Here is a 19,792-nt window from a genome sequence, read left to right on the forward strand (position 1 = left end):
TCTGATATTATAGGACCTGATCCAATTCAATTTGAGGCCCAAGCTATGTGTGTTTATCCAAGAGAAAATAACTTGAATCTTTTGTACAGCATTACGGTATGTCATACAAACAATGCTAGAATTTATAATTTCCAAAAAGGGGAAAAAATCATGTGTATAAAGAAACAATATTTTTGACATATTTACTTTTCCAGGGAGATAATTCATATAATGACTTCACAAAAAGGAAGGCAGAACTTTCCTTTCAAGATGGAAAAACAAGTAAATGTTTGTCTCACGAATATATCTTGATAGCTCGTATTGAAATACATGCAAGCGACTTTAATGGGCTGGTTGTGAATTTCAAATTCAAATTTGAAACAAATTTTGGATATGAAGAACTGTCCTTAAAAACAATCAAAGTGGAATTCAAAGGTAAGACAGACACAAATTACTACCACATTTATGATATTATTTTAAAAATACCTTTCACTTTCATTTATTCAAAGTATGTGAGGGGTCTATGAAAATTTTTGTTTGTATTAGGATACGGCTACTTTATTGAGTGCGATGGGCAATGGATCTTTTGTCACGATTTAAAGTTTAAACTGCATGTATATTCAAAAACATTAATTTCTTTTGAATTTTGAATTAGGAAATGAAATTTCAGAAGGAATATAAATTTTTTGTTGTTTTCTTTCCATATCCCTATATTTTGCGCCATTACTGACATTTTGTTCGTAAAGATTATATGAATTAAAGAGAATTTTTTAAAGTTCTAAATAATTTTCTGCCAAAATAAAAGATAAAACTTTCTTAATGTTTTATGCATACTGTGGCCAGGAGTCTTAACGAAGCAAATTTATAAAGGATACTTATATGCAAAGCGAGTTTTGAATTATATCAATAAATAATATATGAATGGTGTATTTTTATAAAATAATTGCAACAAATAACTATCAACATATTTTGCAGAGAAACCTACAAGTCTGACCCAACATACAACTACTCAAATGGATAAGATTACGACTGCATGGCATGGTAAATAGCGTTGGACTTTACTTGCAACTTTCAACCAAACTTAATACAAAATATCCTTCCGTAAAGGGAATTCAATTTTTTTAAAATAAAGGTCACACACTTTCAAGGTGAGATAAACAAAAAATAGTTTTAAAAAAGATGAAGCTTGTTAGAAAGCTTTTGGATACATGTATAATGTTAGTTTTAAGCTTATTCATCTCATGACCCCAGAGGTAGGACGGGGCCGTAATAGAGAATTAAAGTTTTACATAGAAATTGCATGAAATATGTTGAAAGATCTCAAAAATAGCCAAGTTCTGCTTGATGTTATTTAAATGGAAGCATCCTAAGGTAGTATATATTCAGAACTTTAATTTATGATCCCCCGGGATAGGGATGGGGTGACTATTTGCAATCAAATCTTTACAAATCTCAATCCTCCATGGCACCTGATCCAACCTCTGGTGTTTTGGAGGTCTGTGTCCACTCGGCTCCGATTTTGTATTGTTTTATGGACTTCGATATTGAATACTGATCGTTATCTCAATATCCTTCGCTTTACAGAGAAATATATAGGAAACATTTTTAAAAATCTTCTTCTGAAAACAGTAAAGCCACTATTGTTAATATTTATATTGAAGCATCTTTTGGAAGTGTAGATTTGTAGATTTAAGTTTATTCAAATCGTGACTTCTGGGGATATGGTTGGACCATAATTGGGAATCAAAATATTCATAGAAATATATAGAAAATTTTCTAAAATAAACCGAAGAACAGCAAATCAATGATTGAAGGTATTTATATGGAAATCCTTAGTTAGTGCAGATATAAGTTTGTTAGAATCCTGACCCCGAGAGGTATGTTGGGGCCACAATGGGTATAAAAGTTTTACACGAGAAAATATAAGGAAAGACTTTCTGCTCAAGAACAGAAGAGCTGTTTTAAAGTCATATTGATATGTATGCATCCACTTATACTGAAGATTAAATTTGTACAAATCATGACTTCTGCGGTAGGGAGGGGACATAATAGGGGATCAAAGCTTTATTACAAAGTGATCTTTTATAAATGTTTAAAACTCGTTAATTTTAGTTTTTTAATTTAATTTAAGCAATATTTTATTCACTGATGTTAATATGAATAGGATTGGGCAGCAGGCTCAGCCTATTTTAGTCCTCTCCCTAAAACATCGTTTAAAGAACAGCAAAACTATATGCTATATTAATATGTAGTATAAAGTAGTATTAAATTCAAGTCCCCCATCCCAGCCCAAGTAAAACTTTCAATACTTAATTGAGTTGTGATTTTTGCTAGACGATGCGCTTAGGTGAACGATTTGGCCCATGGACCTCTTGTTAAAGTCGGTCTTAGTTTAAATATTGATGTAAGTGTAGAGAAGGGCTTTAGGAGAGAATCGAAGTTTTACAAAGGAATGGATAAGAAATATATTTTTTTAAACACTTGATTCAAGAAAAGCATAGACATGATTATTCTTTTTTAAGGAAGGATATGGAGATAACGAACAGTATTCAGTCTCAGAGTCCAAAAAACAAAAACCTTAGCATTTTCATTTAAGGTAGAAACCCGAATTTTTTTTTATATCAAAGCCCTAGGGAAGCAGGTGGGGTGTAGAGTGAAACTTAGACAGGTATTCAAAAATCTGCATGTGAATTAAGCAAAAAAAAAATCTTTATTTAAAAATCTTTTAACGACCATAGGCATTCAGTCTTATTAAAATGCAAGAATCCTCAGTAATCACACATGAAAATCAATACATTCAGATTCATAGGGCGTGGAACTATAATAGGGGATCAAAGTTTACCATAGGTAGGTGAAAATCTTTAAAATCTATCTCAGAAGCAAGGCAATTTTTAGTAAGGCTTCCATGCAAAATTATTCAAAAAAGTAGGAGCTAGTTCAAGATATGTAAGAAAAAAAGACTGAGGATCCATTATGACGTCATAATCACTTTCAACTTTCTTTTTCCCGAACTTTACGGCTCTAATAGAATTATGTAGAAAATATGAGTATTTTCATGAAAATCAATTTGAAATTACGTTAAAATGACAGTTTAAAATATGGTTTTTCATCTTTTTAGCTCACCTGAGCCGAAGGCTCAAGTGAGGTTTCTAATCAAATTTTGTCCGGCGTCCGTCTGTCTGTCTGTCTAGCTGTCCGTCTGTCTATAAACTTTTCACATTTTCGACTTCTTTTCAAGAACGTATCTAGTCTATTCTCAAATTTCCAAATAAAACATGGAGATTATTGAAAATTTATTCACGGCTTCTTGAATTCACGGATTTATTAACAAGAATGACCAAGCCAAATTTCATCATATTTATATGGAAGCATCCTCATGTAGTGTAGATTCAAGTTTGTTTAAATCATGACCCCCGGGGGTAGGGCAGGGCCAAAATGGCCGACCAAAGTTTTACATAGAAATTTATAGGAAAATTCTCTAAAAATCTTCTTCTGAAGAATAGGAAAGCCATAATTCATCATATTTAAATGGAAGCATGTTCAGGTATTGTAGATTCAAATTTGTTCAAATCATGATCCCTTGGGGTAGGGCGGGGCCAAAATGGCCGACCAAAGTTTTACATAGAAATATATATGAAAATTCTTTAAAAATCAGCAAATCCATGATTGGTCATGGACTACTTTTGTATTTAAACTTTACAATAATAAACCAATTTCTACTTTTTCTTAATTAGCCAAAGTACTCTTAGGTGAGGGATGTGGCCCATGGGCCTCTTGTTTTCCTACAAATTTTGCCCTGAAACACCTTATTTGACCAAGCTAATGTTATAAAACATCATTAAAGGAATTTATTTCTTGAATTTGATAAAACTGAAGTCACTTTGCATTTACTAGATCTTGGCCTTAAGTGTTTAAATTCATGGCCCTTTGCAGCTAGGGATAGAAAACATTGAACCCAATTTTTTCAAAGAATAAATGAGGAAAAAATCTTTTAAGTATATTCTGATTAAAAACAATAGACCTAGCAATGTGACTTTGATAAATGAATTAACCCTTGTGACACATGAACTACTTTTTATTTGTTATTAGAAACAAAAGATTCAGCAAATGATATTTGTGATGACATTTGTATATTTTACAGAGAAACCAACAAGGCTATATACTCCTTTTCATGTAACTATACAACGGGGTAAGAATACAGAAATATATATTTTGATTAATTGTCTATGAAAAATGTGAACTATAGTTTATGCCTAAGGATGGTGCTGAATTGCAATAAATTTCGAAAACTGATTAGTTATCATAGTCAAGAATGTTTTATATTTCCTAAAGAATATTATATTTTATCAAACTATCAAATATTCAATTTGAAATACTGATAGAAATGGTATAATACATTTCATGCTTTCTTTCATAACAGAAAATTAATTGAAATATGTTTGCACTGCTCTCTTTCTTCGGTCAGACACTTATAATCCATGTGAATCTCAGCCTTGCCAAAACGGAGGGATATTTATTTTAAATATAGCTACATCTGAATAGTTATGTAAATGTTCTTTAGAATTTAAGGGGACGTCATGCGAATATAGAGGTGATAAGAGAACATAATTTATTCAATGAGTTTTTGGTCTTATTTCTAATCAGCATTAATTAAAAAATGGTAAAGATATGGTTAAGGTATTTGTAAATGCAACCTTGCAAATCCATAAAGTAATTGAAAGAACCACTTTTTCAAAAATTACTTTCATTCTATTTAGGCCTTCGTGTACAATCTCTGCCGCTGGTGTTCATATGGTTGTTATAAGTTTTGATATATATTTTTGTATGCTTGATCCATCCTTTTAATATATTAGTTCCTCTAGATTTCAGTTTAGGCCTTTTTAATCTAGTATTTGCAAACTTAAATCACTTTTGTTCCCTTACCTTCCTGCAATTATTTTTATAGACATCAATTCTTTATTTTATTTAGTAGATATTTTATAAATATTAATTTTTGCTAACTTTTCAATATTCGACTGATGAATCAAGATCAATCTTGCTTTTCATAAATCCAGTTGGCGACTCAAGTAATTCTAAATAGTGATACTAATGTGGAAATCTGGAGCTGCTCATTACAAGTTCATTTATTCCAATAAATTCAGATACAAATTTCAGCTACAGCATCCAAAGATGCATTATGCAAGTCCATGCCTACCTATTGCCATCTCTGTTATTTAAGGAATTGCTTTCTATGTTATAGAATCTACGCTTTATAAACGGCGAAGCGGTTTATGTACTCAAGATTTGTTATATCGGATACAAGGTTTTAATGTGTAGACAATGAGACAATATTTCCTCCGAAAACAGGCATCAAACTGAGCAATATTTTAAAAGTAACGTCAAGCGGAGAAATACGTTTTTGACGTAACTTATTGTGACGTAGGCAAGTTATGTTATATAAAATGCATGTTTTTTTTGAAATTTGAAAATTTTTTTTGAATCTCTGCATTTATGTTCTCTTTTTTAAATTAAATGTGTCGTTTTCGAACCATAACTTGAATTGAATTGAATTGTGCATCACAAAAAAAAGATATATTATATATATTTAGTTATAAATTAATGAAAAATTACAATATATCGTTAAAATATACAAAGCATATTAAATTATATATTAAAACAATTATTTCCACATTTTTAAACTATCTTTTATCAACAAAACAAAATTTTGTTCAAATATGAGAGATATGACACCCCCCAAAAATACTAAAAATATATTCGCATCAGTAACAAACTTGATTAAAATACATGTACAAGCTGTTTCGAAGTGTCGCCATTTTTAGCAGCGATCTTTAAATAGTTCGAAATTACAATGCAAATATGACTTTAAAAACGGTAAAAAACATTACGCAAACGACGCGTACGTGCGCTTTTGAGAGTAAAATCGTATAAATCGTATGTAAAGATGTATAAATATCAGTTTCGATGATTATGCCTTGACAATTTTATACTTGTTGTGTTGGTACGCGCCAACAGTCATGGTTGGTTGGAAACATTTTAAGTTCACTCTCGACAACCAAAAAACACTTTTATTTGGTTGAAAAGTTGAAAAAATCTGTACATCAGCATGTTTTTGCCTTTTTATTCACTTATGCAATATTGAATCTTACATAGTAACGATTTCAAGAAATTCTATGACTGCAAATATGGGATTTTAATGGTAACTACAAAATTTTATTACAAAATTATTATAAGGTTTCTTATATTGGGATCGCCTTTGATTTTTTTTTACATTAATAAATGATCATTGCATATACAAGCTGTTTCGAAGTGTCCCCATTTTTAGCAGCGATCTTTAAATTGTTCGAAATCACAATGCAAATATATGTAAAAAACACTTGTTTGAGCGTTTGGCTATAGCTAATCTTAGTAAATACTATTAAAGGGATTTTAATGGTAACTATTTTATAAGGTTTCTTAAATTATGAAAGCACAAACAATGTAAACATTGGAACACACAGTTAAATATTTTTATGCTTAGATAGATTCATGAATGTGGTTACCTCTTACCATTTTTTTTTAATTTGCATCTTGTATATTTTAGCAAAAGTAGACATTATGATTATCATTTCAAATTTTTATTCCTGTAGTTAGTCCTTGTGACCTGGGAATTTGTAAAAATGGTGCAAGTTGTACATGGATAGAAGATTCTAAGTTTTTCTGCACCTGTGCACTTGGGTTTTCAGGATGTTTTTGTGAAATTGAAGGTAAACGTTAAATATCTAAACCTTTTGATGTTTCTTAAATGTTTAAAATATCATTCCAAAATTTTGTTAACAGAAAGATAAATAACAGATAACAAGCAGTCTGATATTTTTGCGTTAGCAATACTAAACGTCTGTATTTTGTTTCCCATTAAATATTGGAAATGTCATGACAAACATCATTGAAATGGAACGAAGTAAAAACTTAATCTATAACTCATCAAGGCAAATTCATAGCAAAAATCATCTCAATATTTAAAAGCATTTAGAACAAAGATTGGAAAACCTGGTTGGACAGACTGATAAACTGACAGAGGTACAGTAAGACGGACGGACAACGAGGAAACCTATAGTCCCCTTCGGTTTCACCGTTAGTTGCAAGAGGATGCATGAAAAAGTTAATATCTGTTAAATTCTTATAATATAATTAATCTATGCTAGCACATCATTTACTTTAAATTGGGTTCGATTAAAAAAATAATATATTTAAGATGTAGACTACGCGTACGCTTTTATATGACGCGTTTCCTAATTAAATTCTTTCAAGTTTTATTAATACGCATATCAAATCAGCATCGGCTTTCAAAGAGAAAAAAGTAGAAGAACGAAGTTAAAATCTCGACGGTATTTTGTAGTAAGTATTTTGTTTTCTTTTATGAAAGTTTTAAAGATTTCAAAGTATAGGAATGTATCTTAGAATTTTTGTTATACTCTCCTTTGAATGAGCATTGTGACATAATATGAATTTTATATCAAGGGAGAAAACTGAACACAGCTGATACTACTGTAAAAGAGAGTACTTGGTCAAGGTGTTTTTAATACCAAATTATTATATGTTGATAATCTTATCAACGTATCAATATATCCTGTTTTAAAGGTAAATGTTACTAATGTAACGTTAGCTCTCTTTGTGGATTGATTGATCGTACATGTATTGACATGGGGCCTTAGTTTTCAAGATTTAATCAGAAGGACCCGTGACTTTTACTTCAAAGTGCCAATAGCTTGGTGAATGAATAGTTGTTACCTATTTTTTTAATCGATTTATGTCAGTCGCGGCCAAGATTCGAACTCACGACCTTCTGATCACAGAGCTAACGCTCCTCCAACTGAGCTATCGTGACGTCAGAGTACGCAGATGTTGCATAACTTCAGTCCTTGACTATATATTGATTCAATTCATTATATGTGAACATGGTCATCCTAAGTCGTTGCCTCTATAGTGATAAAAATCGTGATATGAAAAGATGGTCATCCTCATTCGTTGACTCTATAGTGATAAAATTCGTGATATGTAAAGATGGACATCCTCAGTCGTTGACTCTATAGTGATAAAAATCGTGATAGGTAAAGATGGTCATCCTCAGTCGTTGACTCTATAGTGATAAGAATCGTGATATGTAAAGATGGACATCCTCAGTCGTTGACTCTATAGTGATAAGAATCGTGATATGTAAAGATGGACATCCTCAGTCGTTGACTCTATAGTGATAATAATCGTGATATGTAAAGATGGTCATCTTCAGTCGTTGAATCTATAGTGATAAAATTCGTGATATGTAAAGATGGTCATACTCAGTCGTTGACTCTGTAGTGATAAAATTCATGATATGTAAAGATGGTCATCCTCAGTCGTTGACTCTATAGTGATAAAAATCGTGATATGTAAAGAAGGCCATCCTCAGTCGTTGACTCTATAGTGATAAAATTCGTGATATGTAAAGATGGTCATCCTCAGTCGTTGACTCTATAGTGATAAAATTCGTGATATGTAAAGATGGTCATCCTCAGTCGTTGACTCTATAGTGATAAAAATCGTGATATGTAAAGATGGTCATACTCAGTCGTTGACTCTATAGTGATAAAAATCGTGATATGTAAAGATGGTCATCCTCAGTCATTGACTCTTTAATGATAAAAATCGTAAAATCTATAATGATGGTCATCCATCGTCGTTGACACCAGGATATAGAAAACGTTAAATGTTAAAAAAAAAACATATGAACATTTAAAACATTTTTCACTACAACTGCGCTACTGACTCCTATGATTTTTTTTACACTTTGAGGTTTGATATTACTGAGCTAAACATTGAACTATCTACATATTCGGTAGCTAGAGTTTGCGAACTTTTTTGTGGGACCTGATCCCATCTCTGATCTTTGAGAGTAAAGCGAGTGCTTTATTCCTGATTTTCTTTGTTTTAATTAACATTGAAGCTTATAGATAATTTCGTTATCTCCATATATTTCCATTTAATGGATTTTTGAGATTGAATACTGTTAGTTGTCTCCATACATTTTTTAATGAATTGACGAGTCCAAACAACGTTCATTTTCTGCACTTTTTTCGATGACAACCTGTTATGATATCTCGTATAACCCTGCATATGCCTCCTAGCAGGCACAATGTGTGCCGATCCATTGAAGTCGAGAATTGACATACTATTGTAGCCCAATTATATTTAACTCATTGGAACAAATACCTCGACATTCTAAAATAAAACGTTTCTATGCAACAGAGGTATAAGGTGTTTGATCAATGAGTAATTTAAGCTAGAAAATGATGTCAGACCTATCGTGATTTTAACACATACATGTTTATATAATCAAATCGTTAAATGTGATTAACAAAAATCACCATCCAAATATTCAGCCATTATCTATAACTTACAACAGTTACAGACAGCAAACCTTCATGCATTTGCATATATATTTAAAAAACCATTTAACACCTCAGTATTAATATACAATGAAATGTTAAAGGAAACATGTGAAAGTCGTAAGTATAAATTTCTTGTTAATCTGATATATATCATATTAATTTATCTGCTTCTTCTAAATTACATGGTGTGTATTTCTACGTGTAGAGACACAACGTTGCAGTTTATATTTACACATAATACCGTGCAACTGCAGATAAGAATCACAACCGAATATGGCGGACAGAAAGTCGGAACGTCATGCAGGTGGGGATCATTGGAAGGCCAGTCAGAAGACTGGGTTAATTAATTAACATTCTTTATTCTATATTCATAGCGTCCTTTATAAAACTGTAGATAAGTAAAAGGAACAAAAAATTATGGCCGATGGCATTAAAATTTTCTATAAATAGAAATTCCCATACTTTTATTACATTCTAGATAGACGCTAAAAATAATTTAAAAAAACATGGGTAATGATAAACCTGTCCAGAATATAGTTAATTCGCTACTCGAGAATTTGCTCTGAGAACAATCAAATTTTAAAACTAGACATGCTACTAACTAATAAGTTGATATAACAGGGGTTGAATAGGTCTTATGGTGGGTGTAACCGTTCAACAGGGGATGCTTACTCCACCTAGGTACCTAATCCCATCTGTGAAATTTCCAGGAGTCCGTTTTTATGCTCTCTTCAAATATTTGTATCATTTATAGAATTTTAACGATTGATCATTGTACGTTATCTTTACAATTAACATAGACAGGTTCTCATCTGACGAAATCTCTATTAAAGGGGTAAATAAAAGTTCTCTAAAATTAGAAGAATCTCAACATGATCAAAAATATTAGCAACGTTAGTATTTCATTCCATATTCACTAAATGTTTGCTACAATCAAAGAGACATCAGTAAATTTAAATTACAGACATTAAATTTTAAAAATTAAATTATATAAAATATCTCATTAATCAGGTTAAATGCTTTTACAACACAATCTATTTTAAATTAGATCTTTGATCATCTCAAACTTAATAGAGATCTAGTTGGAGCGGACCAAAGATCTTATTTTAATATTAATTAGATGGGTAACAATAACATATCATAGTAAAAAACCTTTCAACTTTTAATTTTCAACTGCATTATTCTAAGACTTAATCATTAGAGAATGCTAGAAACAAACCTCTTCTTATCCAAATTCTTGATTATAAAGACTCTGACAAATTGAATATTTATTATGAACTATTTTAGTGGTTTACTAGGGCATAGCTTATCTATGCTTTATGCTGCAGCAAGATATCGATGTACGAACAGGTCCACATGCATTATCCATCATTGACGACCAACTTGAGCATCTAGCTAAAAATGGATTATTGCGAGGAAAACTGACAATCAAAGATCAAAGGTCACTATTCACAGGAACAAACGACCTTACTGAGTTTATACAAGTAAATACGTATACTTACAGTTGTTTGTGTGCAGTAATTTGGTGATCTATGGAATCAGAACAGGACCATGTATTTCCCTATCGCACAATTGCACCAGTGACTCTAGCATGGGCAAATGGCATGATTATAAATTGATTATGATACGATTGCGCGTTTGAGCAATGGTGCCTCGACGCTATAACATGATTGTGATAAGGCGAATTAAGATTCAGTAACAAAGACGCATACGATGAAGCCATGTCCGTTATCGCATCCTGATTATGGCGCTATTTTACCGTCGCAAGGCTATCACACATTTGCGACACTATAGTCGATTTACCATAATAAACCACGTGGTCCAATTTATATTGCAAAGGAATAAAAAAAATCAGAATGTCTGCAGGTTGGGTCTGGTTGGTACTATTATACAATCATGGACTTCAGTGTAGGTTGATATGTGGTTATAAGGACTCGTGGCAATTGATATTGACCGAAGACACAGAAAGTGATAGCGACCGAGCCTGCGAGGTCAATATCAATTGCCATGAGTCCTTACAACCACATATTGACCGTTCACTGAAGTCCATAATAGTTATATTATATAGGCCTAATCACTCAAAGTGAATGCACTAACACAGTCCTAACTAAACACACTTGGCTGTCATTACGTCACAATGGTTAAAAACACGCTTCTCATACTATGACGTCACGTTTTACATAACTTCAATGCAACCAAACGCTGTGTCGTGCGTTATCATTTTCCGCCGACGCGCTTTCGCGCCGTTATTATACAATTATGGACTTCAGTGTATGTCGATATGTGGTTATAAGGACTCGTGACAATTGATATTGACCGAAGACACAGAAAGTGATAGCGACCGAGCCTGCGAGGTCGCTATCATTTTCTGTGTCTGAGGACCTCCACAGTGTTTATAAATTTCTCTATCTGATAAGGTACATAAGAACTTTTTCTGAATACTATCTTTTTTTAAAACCAAGACATGCTACTATGAAGATTTTGACGTTACAGGACTTTAAAAAGTCTCAATTAAATTGAGCATTTTGCACATACTATGGTTCTTACTTTGACATTGTTGGCAAAATACAGTTTAGAGTTCAATCAACGTTTGACATACTTCATACTTTCATACTTTTATTTAGGTAACAGTTTTTATACTAATTTGAAGGCTTCACCACAGGTCAACATGCCCAAAAATTTATTTTTACAACACCTCCAAAACTATATGGTTTATAAAGTTAAAAGTTTTACAGTTAATAAATATATTGTTGATTAACAGATAGAAAGTATCACTTCATAATACTGTTCGTTATTTCCATATCCTTCTTCATAACAAACTCTCGAGAAAAAGTATTTTTAAAAAATGCATGTACTTTTACAAAATTCATCCAACTACAAACGAAGTTTTAGTGAAATTCATCATTGAAGAAACAAAATATTTTTATCAATGAAGGGCAAGTAGGACTTCGATAACCTCTGAAAAGTTGTTGTCCCTGTGTATTTTGTTCAGATGTTAACACTTGAAACCGAATGTACGATGCAAAATGCGGATTTTATAGGGGTCTTGTCTTTATACAGATCATGCATTTAATAACAGCCTTTCAGAGACCGGTCACGTCGACCTTGCCTTTCATTGATAAACTAAATTGATGGTTTTCACTAAAAGTACAGCATTTAACTGGTGCAATTTTTTAAAAATATGCAAAATTTTACATATTTTTTATCTCCAAAAAAAAATTTAAATATTTGTTTTCAAATGTTACTTTCTGTCTGTTTATCAATGATATATTTATACACTAAAAAAACTTTTAACTTTATACCTCAAATAGTTTTGGAGATATTGTAAACATAAATTTTTGATATGCTGACCTTCAGTGAAACTTTGAATACTGAGTACTCTGTTAACCTGACCAATACAAGTTCTTATAGAACATGTGGCCGGTCAACAGGGGATGCTTTTGCCTCTAAGGCACCTGGACCCCTCTGGTTTTTCCAGGATTCCGTGTGTTTGTCCTGTTCATGGTCTGTATCATTTAAAGGGTTCATGAGATAAGTACCGATTTCCACATCTTTCATTCCCCTGTATTTAACCCCATTGAAAGAGAGAATCTTTTTTATAATTGCAGGATACTTAGTCAGGGAGATCGGTACCGCGACATGATACATGTATACAGAGTTCAGTGCTCGTTTGGTCCCCCAAAGAAAATGGAGGGACCCACTCTTGAAAAAATACACAACAAAATCGCAGCCAGAATCCCGCTGGATAAACTTCATGAGAGAAGAAAATGGGACATTCGGCTGGCATCACTCCAGAAGTTAAAGAACGAACAAGACGAATCTCATTCAAAGACATAACTTTGACTGAAAATATTTTTTTCTTGATGTTTAAATGTGTAACGAGAGATTGGTGAAGAATAGAGCACTTATAACGAAAACTTTTTGTATTTTTTGTCATACCTTTATTTAAATGTGTATATTTTGATAATTTTAATATATGTAAAAAAAATCTGAAATATAAAAAAACAGCACCAATAATAATAATAAAAAAAAGAAACGAATATCTTTTGTAATATTTTGTCATACTTTATTTGAATTTTGAAATATGCAAAACAGTACCAAAAATTTATTAGAAGAATTGATTTCCTTTTGTTTTATTCTAGGATAGGTTAAAATGTATATGTACTAATGTACCAGAGCCACTAATATTTGATTTAATATACGCAATGATGTAATCAATAGTTTGATTTTACCTGTAAATTAGATATAAAACATTTAATAAAAAAGACACGGTGTCAAGAAAAAAAAAACTTACTTTGAATGTTTATATACCCTGCTCTTATCTTATGGGGAAGGAGTTTAAGGTAACGTACACTTTATACAGTAGAATAGATAGAACAGAAAACTTTATATGATGTAATATTTGCAAGGCTAACCAAGAGAAACAAACATCTGAGCAAACTAGTTTGCAAAAATAATCTATTACATGTATTATAAGGACATAAATTGACATGTTCTGCTTTTGTCATAGAGCATAGTCCATTTTCGAAATTTTGTTTACAGTTTCTTAAAAAGACACGGAAAGAATCGCCAAAGATGAATCCCATGACCTTGTTTCACCCTTTATAATACACGTTCAATTAGATTTTCTTCTAATTTTCTCTCCTTTAATGTTTTTATTACAACTATATTAAAAAGTCAAAACACAATCAAGAATACTTAAATGACATGCTGATAAGGACACCCAAAATGCGAAAACCCCAATCCTCTGAATCATTAGAATTTTGTGTCCGAGCAGGACCTAGCCCTAATCGCTCTCTTTGCTAAGCATCAATTAAAAATAACACTATACGATTCCGGTTTTTATTAAACACTTCTTTCCCTAACACACCCCGTTGTTCTACATGCATGATACTCGTATATTGAAACCCTGCATATTCATTGTCGGTCACGGCGACAATGTATGTCTGGGTGTGTTTTCGTTCGATTGATATATGTCGTCGATCGTTTGCCAGAGTCTTGAACATTGGCAAAATATTGCAGTCATGCAAAGTAAAAAAACAGCCTTCGACATCCTAATCTTGAATAAAACGGCTCTATAGCTATATGTCTATCAGGGGTAAAAGGGGTTCTGCATATGAGAAAATCAAGCTGAAACAAGGTGTGTTTGGTTGTCTGCAAACTTTAACCTTCGCCGTAACTTTTCAACCATTAAAGACAGAGACTTCATATTTGATATGCGTACTTCACTAATAAAGTTCATTGAATTGACATCAAGTTCAAAGACCTTGTGACTTTGACTGTGACCTATATGCTGAAAATAGCATTTTATGCACCGGATCGATAGATCCGAGGCGTATATTGATAGTCCTGTCCGTTTGTCTGTTTATCTGTTTGTCTGTTGTCAACTTTAACATTTGCAATGACTTTTTAACCATGAGAGATAGAGATATCAAGTTTGATATACATACTCCACCAGTAAAGCTTTTTTAAATGACACCAAGGTCAATTACTTTCTGACCTTGACTGTGACCTATATCCTAAAAATAGCTATTTTGAACTTTCGCCCATAACCTTTGAACCATGTAAGATAGAGACTTTATATTAATTATGCAAACTCCACGAATAAAGTTCTTTTAAATGACAACAAGGTCAATGTGACTGTGACTTTTCTGCTAAAAATAGTTTTTTTAAAAATTTTGTTGCCGCCGGGCGAATAGTGTTTCACAAATACATTTTGTTTCTATAAAATTTAACCTTCGCCGTAACATTTGAACCATTAAAGATAGTGACTTCATATTTGATATACGTACTTTACTTATTAAGCTCTTTTAATGATACTAATATCAATGACCTTTTGACCTTGACTGTGACCTATATGCTAAAAATAGTTTTCTCTTCAAACTTTAACATTCGCCATAACTTTTAAAACACGAAAGTTAGAGACTTCATATTTGGTATGCATACTCCGATAATTAATCTCTTTCAAATGATACCAAAGTCAATGACCTTGTGATCTTGACTGTGACCTATATGCTAAAGTATCTTTTTGAACCTTCACCGTAACCATTGAACCATGAAAGATAGAAGCTGCATATTTAATATGCATACTCCACCAATGAATCTCTTTGATATGACACCAAAGTAAATGACCTTGTGACCTTGACTGTAACCTATATGCTAAAAATAACTTTTTTTAATCTTCACCATAAATTTTAAACCACGAGATATAGAAACTTCATTTTTGTAATGCATACTCCACTAAAAAAGTTCCTTGAATGATACAATATTAATGACCTTGTGACTTTGACATTGATCTATATGCTAAAATGTGTTTTTCTTAAACTTTGTTGTCGTCGGGCGCATAGTGTTTTTGAAAACACATCTTATTCCTCATATGGTCACACAAAACAGTGCACAACACTAGGATTTAACTTTTTAAACATTATGACTGGTACGAAAAAATGCCAAATTACGTTGGGTTAAAAAATTGCCTTTTGCTTAACAGAAAAATGAGGGCATAAATTTGCCCACTTGATACATTTGTAACTCGCTTATAGTTCTTGAATTTGAGTTTTTATGACATCACAAAACCAATTGATGTAAATAACACATTAAAGCTAGTGTAAATTTACCGTCTTTTATTATGCTTTCGTTAACTAAGTATAATTTTTGTCGTGTCCGTCCGGCTGTCTGGCTGACTATCTGTCTGTTTGTCTGTTTTACCGCAAAAACTTTAACCTTGCCCATAATTTTTAATTTAGTGGAGCTATGACTTTTATATTTCACATGCGTATTCCTTATGACAAGACTTTTCACTGGATACCTCCAAATTTGACCCTTTGACTTTGGGGTTTGACCAACTACACAAAAAGTCTTAACTTTTACTTTGGCCATATCTTTTGAACAGTAGATTCCAGGACATTTATACTTCCCATATGTATCCTTTCTGGAAAGACCTTTTGATTTAGTGGAGATAAGACTTTTATATTTCACATGTGTATTCCTTGTCACAAGACCTTTCTCTGGGTACCAATAAAATTTCACTTTTCGACCTTGACCTTGGAGTTTGACCCACTTTTACTTAGAAATTCTAAACTTTAACTTTGGCCATATCTTTTGATCAGTATGTACAAGGATATACTTTTATATTTCATGTATATATTTTTTGTGCAAAGACCTTTAGTTGAGTACCAACATCTTTGGCTTTTTTTACCTTGACCTTGGAGATTTCCGTACTGATGAAAAAACTTTAACCTTGGCTATTACTTTTAAACGGTAAGGGTTAGGGCTTTCATACTTCACATATGTAATTCTTGTTAGAATACGCTTCATTGGATACCAAGAACTTTGACCATTTGACCTTGGAGTTGGACCTACTTAAAAAATACAACCTTGACCTTAATTTTTTGGAGGGATAGGACCAGGGCTTTTATACTCCACATATGCAATTCCTGTGACAAGACATTTCATTTGATATTAGGAACTGTGACCCTTTGACTTTGACCTTAGATTTTGACCCATTTTTTCACAAAAAATTTAAACTATTACTTTGGCTCTAATCTTTAAACGGTAGATACTTGGAATTTCATATTTGTAATATCAAGTTTTGTGGCAAGACCTTCCAATTGAAATCAATAATTTTTACCTTTTGACCTTGACCTTGGAGATTTTCGTACTTACGAAAACATTTAACTTTAGTCATAACTGTTGAACGGTAAGAGCTAGTGCTTTCATACTTCACGTATGTAATCTTTGTGAGAAGACCTTTTATTGGATATCAAGAACTTTGACCCTTTGACCTTGGAGTTGGACCTACTTTTTACAAACTTTAACCTTAACCATAACTTTCGAATGGTAAGGGCCAATGCTTTCATACTTCCCTTATGTAATCTTTGAGACATGGTTTATTTTAAGAAACCAACAATCTTGTCCTTTTGACCTTGACACCGGAGTTTTTCCCCACATTTAAAAACGTTAACCTTGGCCATAACCTTCGAACAGGTAATTCTAGGGTTTTATATTTCACATTTGTATTACTTGTGAAAAAACCTTACTTTAGGTACCAACATATACTCAGCTAAAAAAAAAAAAAAAAAAAAAAAAAAAAAAAATTAAGAAACACATTTTGTTTAATTATATATAAACTTTATACTCCCGAAAAAATTGACTGTTATTTCTTATATAATTTATAAAAATGATTTTAGAGTGTGCTTTTCCACTCTGTTCTCTACTTCACATATAAAAATACACAAAGGAATAATCGTAAGAAAAACATGATTTGTAAACAAAGTCAGAAACAACTTACTTGAAAAAAGCTACACACATTCTCAAATGGACAATAGAAACAAACAACCTCTTCATCATTATGAATAATAATTAGATGTTAAGGGGAGTAACTCAAAATTAAAGAACAGTGGCAGATATTTCGATTCTGTGTTTTGTTTCTGTATTTGCATTTTCAGCCAAAGTATATGGATGTCATCGATAAAGCTGATACAACAATGTACTCTAGTATTTTATTTATAAACTTCTTGAAATAAAAGGGTTTAAGAGAAAAAATATGGTTAAAAATAATGAAGGTCAATTTTATCAACATTTTACATAGGGAATGCGTTAAGAATTGTTAAAACACAGAAAATACAATTGTAATGAGACCGATTAAAATGGACGACCGAACCTTTTGCTGTTCTTGGTACAACATATACTGCAACTCTTAAAAAATGGAGGAATTTAACTTTGACAAGATGATTAAACTTATTCAACAAATAAACAATTGGTCAAAACGAAATATTTTCCCTTTAAGGAAAAATAACAGTAGTTAAAAGTTTGTTGCTATCAAAGTTCACTCAATTATTCACATCTCTTCCAAAAGCAAGTTTGCAGTGGATACAGCTCTCCGAAAAAACCTTAAGATAAATTTTAATGGGAGAATAAAGTCAAAATACTCAAGTTGTAGAAAGTCAGTTAGGAAGTGTCATTAATATCCTAAAATGGTATAAGATGAGGGCTTCTGAATTAAATCTTCTATTGAATAAACTTCATGTACATGCATATGAAACGAAATTCATATATTGAATTTAGTTGGAAGAAATATAACTAACCGTACCACTTTTTAAGATGAATTAACGTGGCACACTTTCAGGAATATTTTATAAAGCAAAGTAACGTTGCCGTTTCTTAATTTAATGGAATATTTTTTTTATGCAGACAGTATACTTCAAACTACTACTATATACGTTTTTTTTGTATTTTTGCTTAACGACGTACATCACATTCAATATATACATCAATCTGAATAGCTTGCTACAAGCCTGTAGAAAAGTTTTTCAGAATGGAAAAGGGGGGGGGGGCTGGCTCTGGGCTCTAAAAATCCATGCGCGTAACTACGGGTTCATCCATCGTTGCAAACCATAGCCAAAATGTACTATCCTCTCCTACTCCCGACCGTGGTTAGAGAGGATGTGGTTCAATTAACTGAGCGGCATGTCCAATACATATTCCGTACGAATCCAAAAGAAGTTATTATAATATAGGTTCCGTTACCAAAGCTTAATTTAAGATAATACAAGAATTTAAAGTTAATTTTGTGTTATTAATTTACTGTCACTCAAAGTACACATCATTTGCAGGCCTGTGAAAAGCAATTTCAGTTGTGGGTACAACCGTATATTTTCTGGCCATGCGTTGTAGAATTTGTTAACGATGGGGTTACCTGCGTCACCTTTCAGAGTATGCAGTGGACTCGTACAAGGATGTTTTGTCGGCGACTGAAAAAAGTTACCTAAGATTCCTACGCAAAGGGAAGCGTGAAATCTCTGTATAGAAACTGCTGCGGCTCGGAGCTTCACTCATTGTTCATTTGCCATAATATAGAATCCTTGTATATGCAGACGTTTTCAAGATAAGCTTTATTTTCGTTTCTAGAAATATTTTTATCTACAAAAATATATTTTTTTAACTTAAACTGAGTAACTCGATGACCTAGCTTCGTTTTAGATAACTCAAGCCTCTAGGGCTGGAGTAAAAATCACCACTTTGTTCAATATGAAACTTAAAACAAGAATCAAACAAACAATTGTTTTTCTACTGTCCACAGGTTTCTATGATTTGGTTAGCATTGTCAGATTAATTTTTCAAAAGTCTGATACAAGAATTGTATTTGATGTCAAAACTTTTATTTTTTGGTAATTTGGAAAAAAGATCACAAGGCAATTAATTTGATTACTAGTGAGGAAAAATTTATTTCAATAATCAGGGAAAAAATAATAATATTGTTTTTTAATGATATCTTAAAATATTTAAACAATCACTATTGTTTAGAAGAATAATTGTCAGGAAATATATTTTATAAAAATAGATGGTCCAAGTGGAAATGTCTTTTTTATGGGTTTAATAGTAACTCTTAACATAATAACTGATTGAATAAG

General features: G+C 32.1%; 1 long non-coding RNA gene across 1 annotated transcript; it reads left to right on the forward strand.

Moving 5' to 3' along the window:
* The first annotated feature begins 226 nt into the window (after positions 1-226).
* Positions 227-7,049, forward strand: LOC134236493 (uncharacterized). The gene is made up of 5 exons (XR_009985616.1): positions 227-414; positions 955-1,020; positions 4,121-4,168; positions 4,445-4,570; positions 6,606-7,049. It is a non-coding gene; the product is annotated as an uncharacterized LOC134236493 (long non-coding RNA).
* The last annotated feature ends 12,743 nt before the right edge of the window (positions 7,050-19,792 follow it).

Source organism: Saccostrea cucullata, unplaced genomic scaffold (genome assembly GCF_032062105.1).
Source record: "Saccostrea cucullata isolate Sc308-1 unplaced genomic scaffold, CSIRO_AGI_Scuc_v1 ctg424, whole genome shotgun sequence".
NCBI lineage: Eukaryota > Metazoa > Mollusca > Bivalvia > Ostreida > Ostreidae > Saccostrea > Saccostrea cuccullata.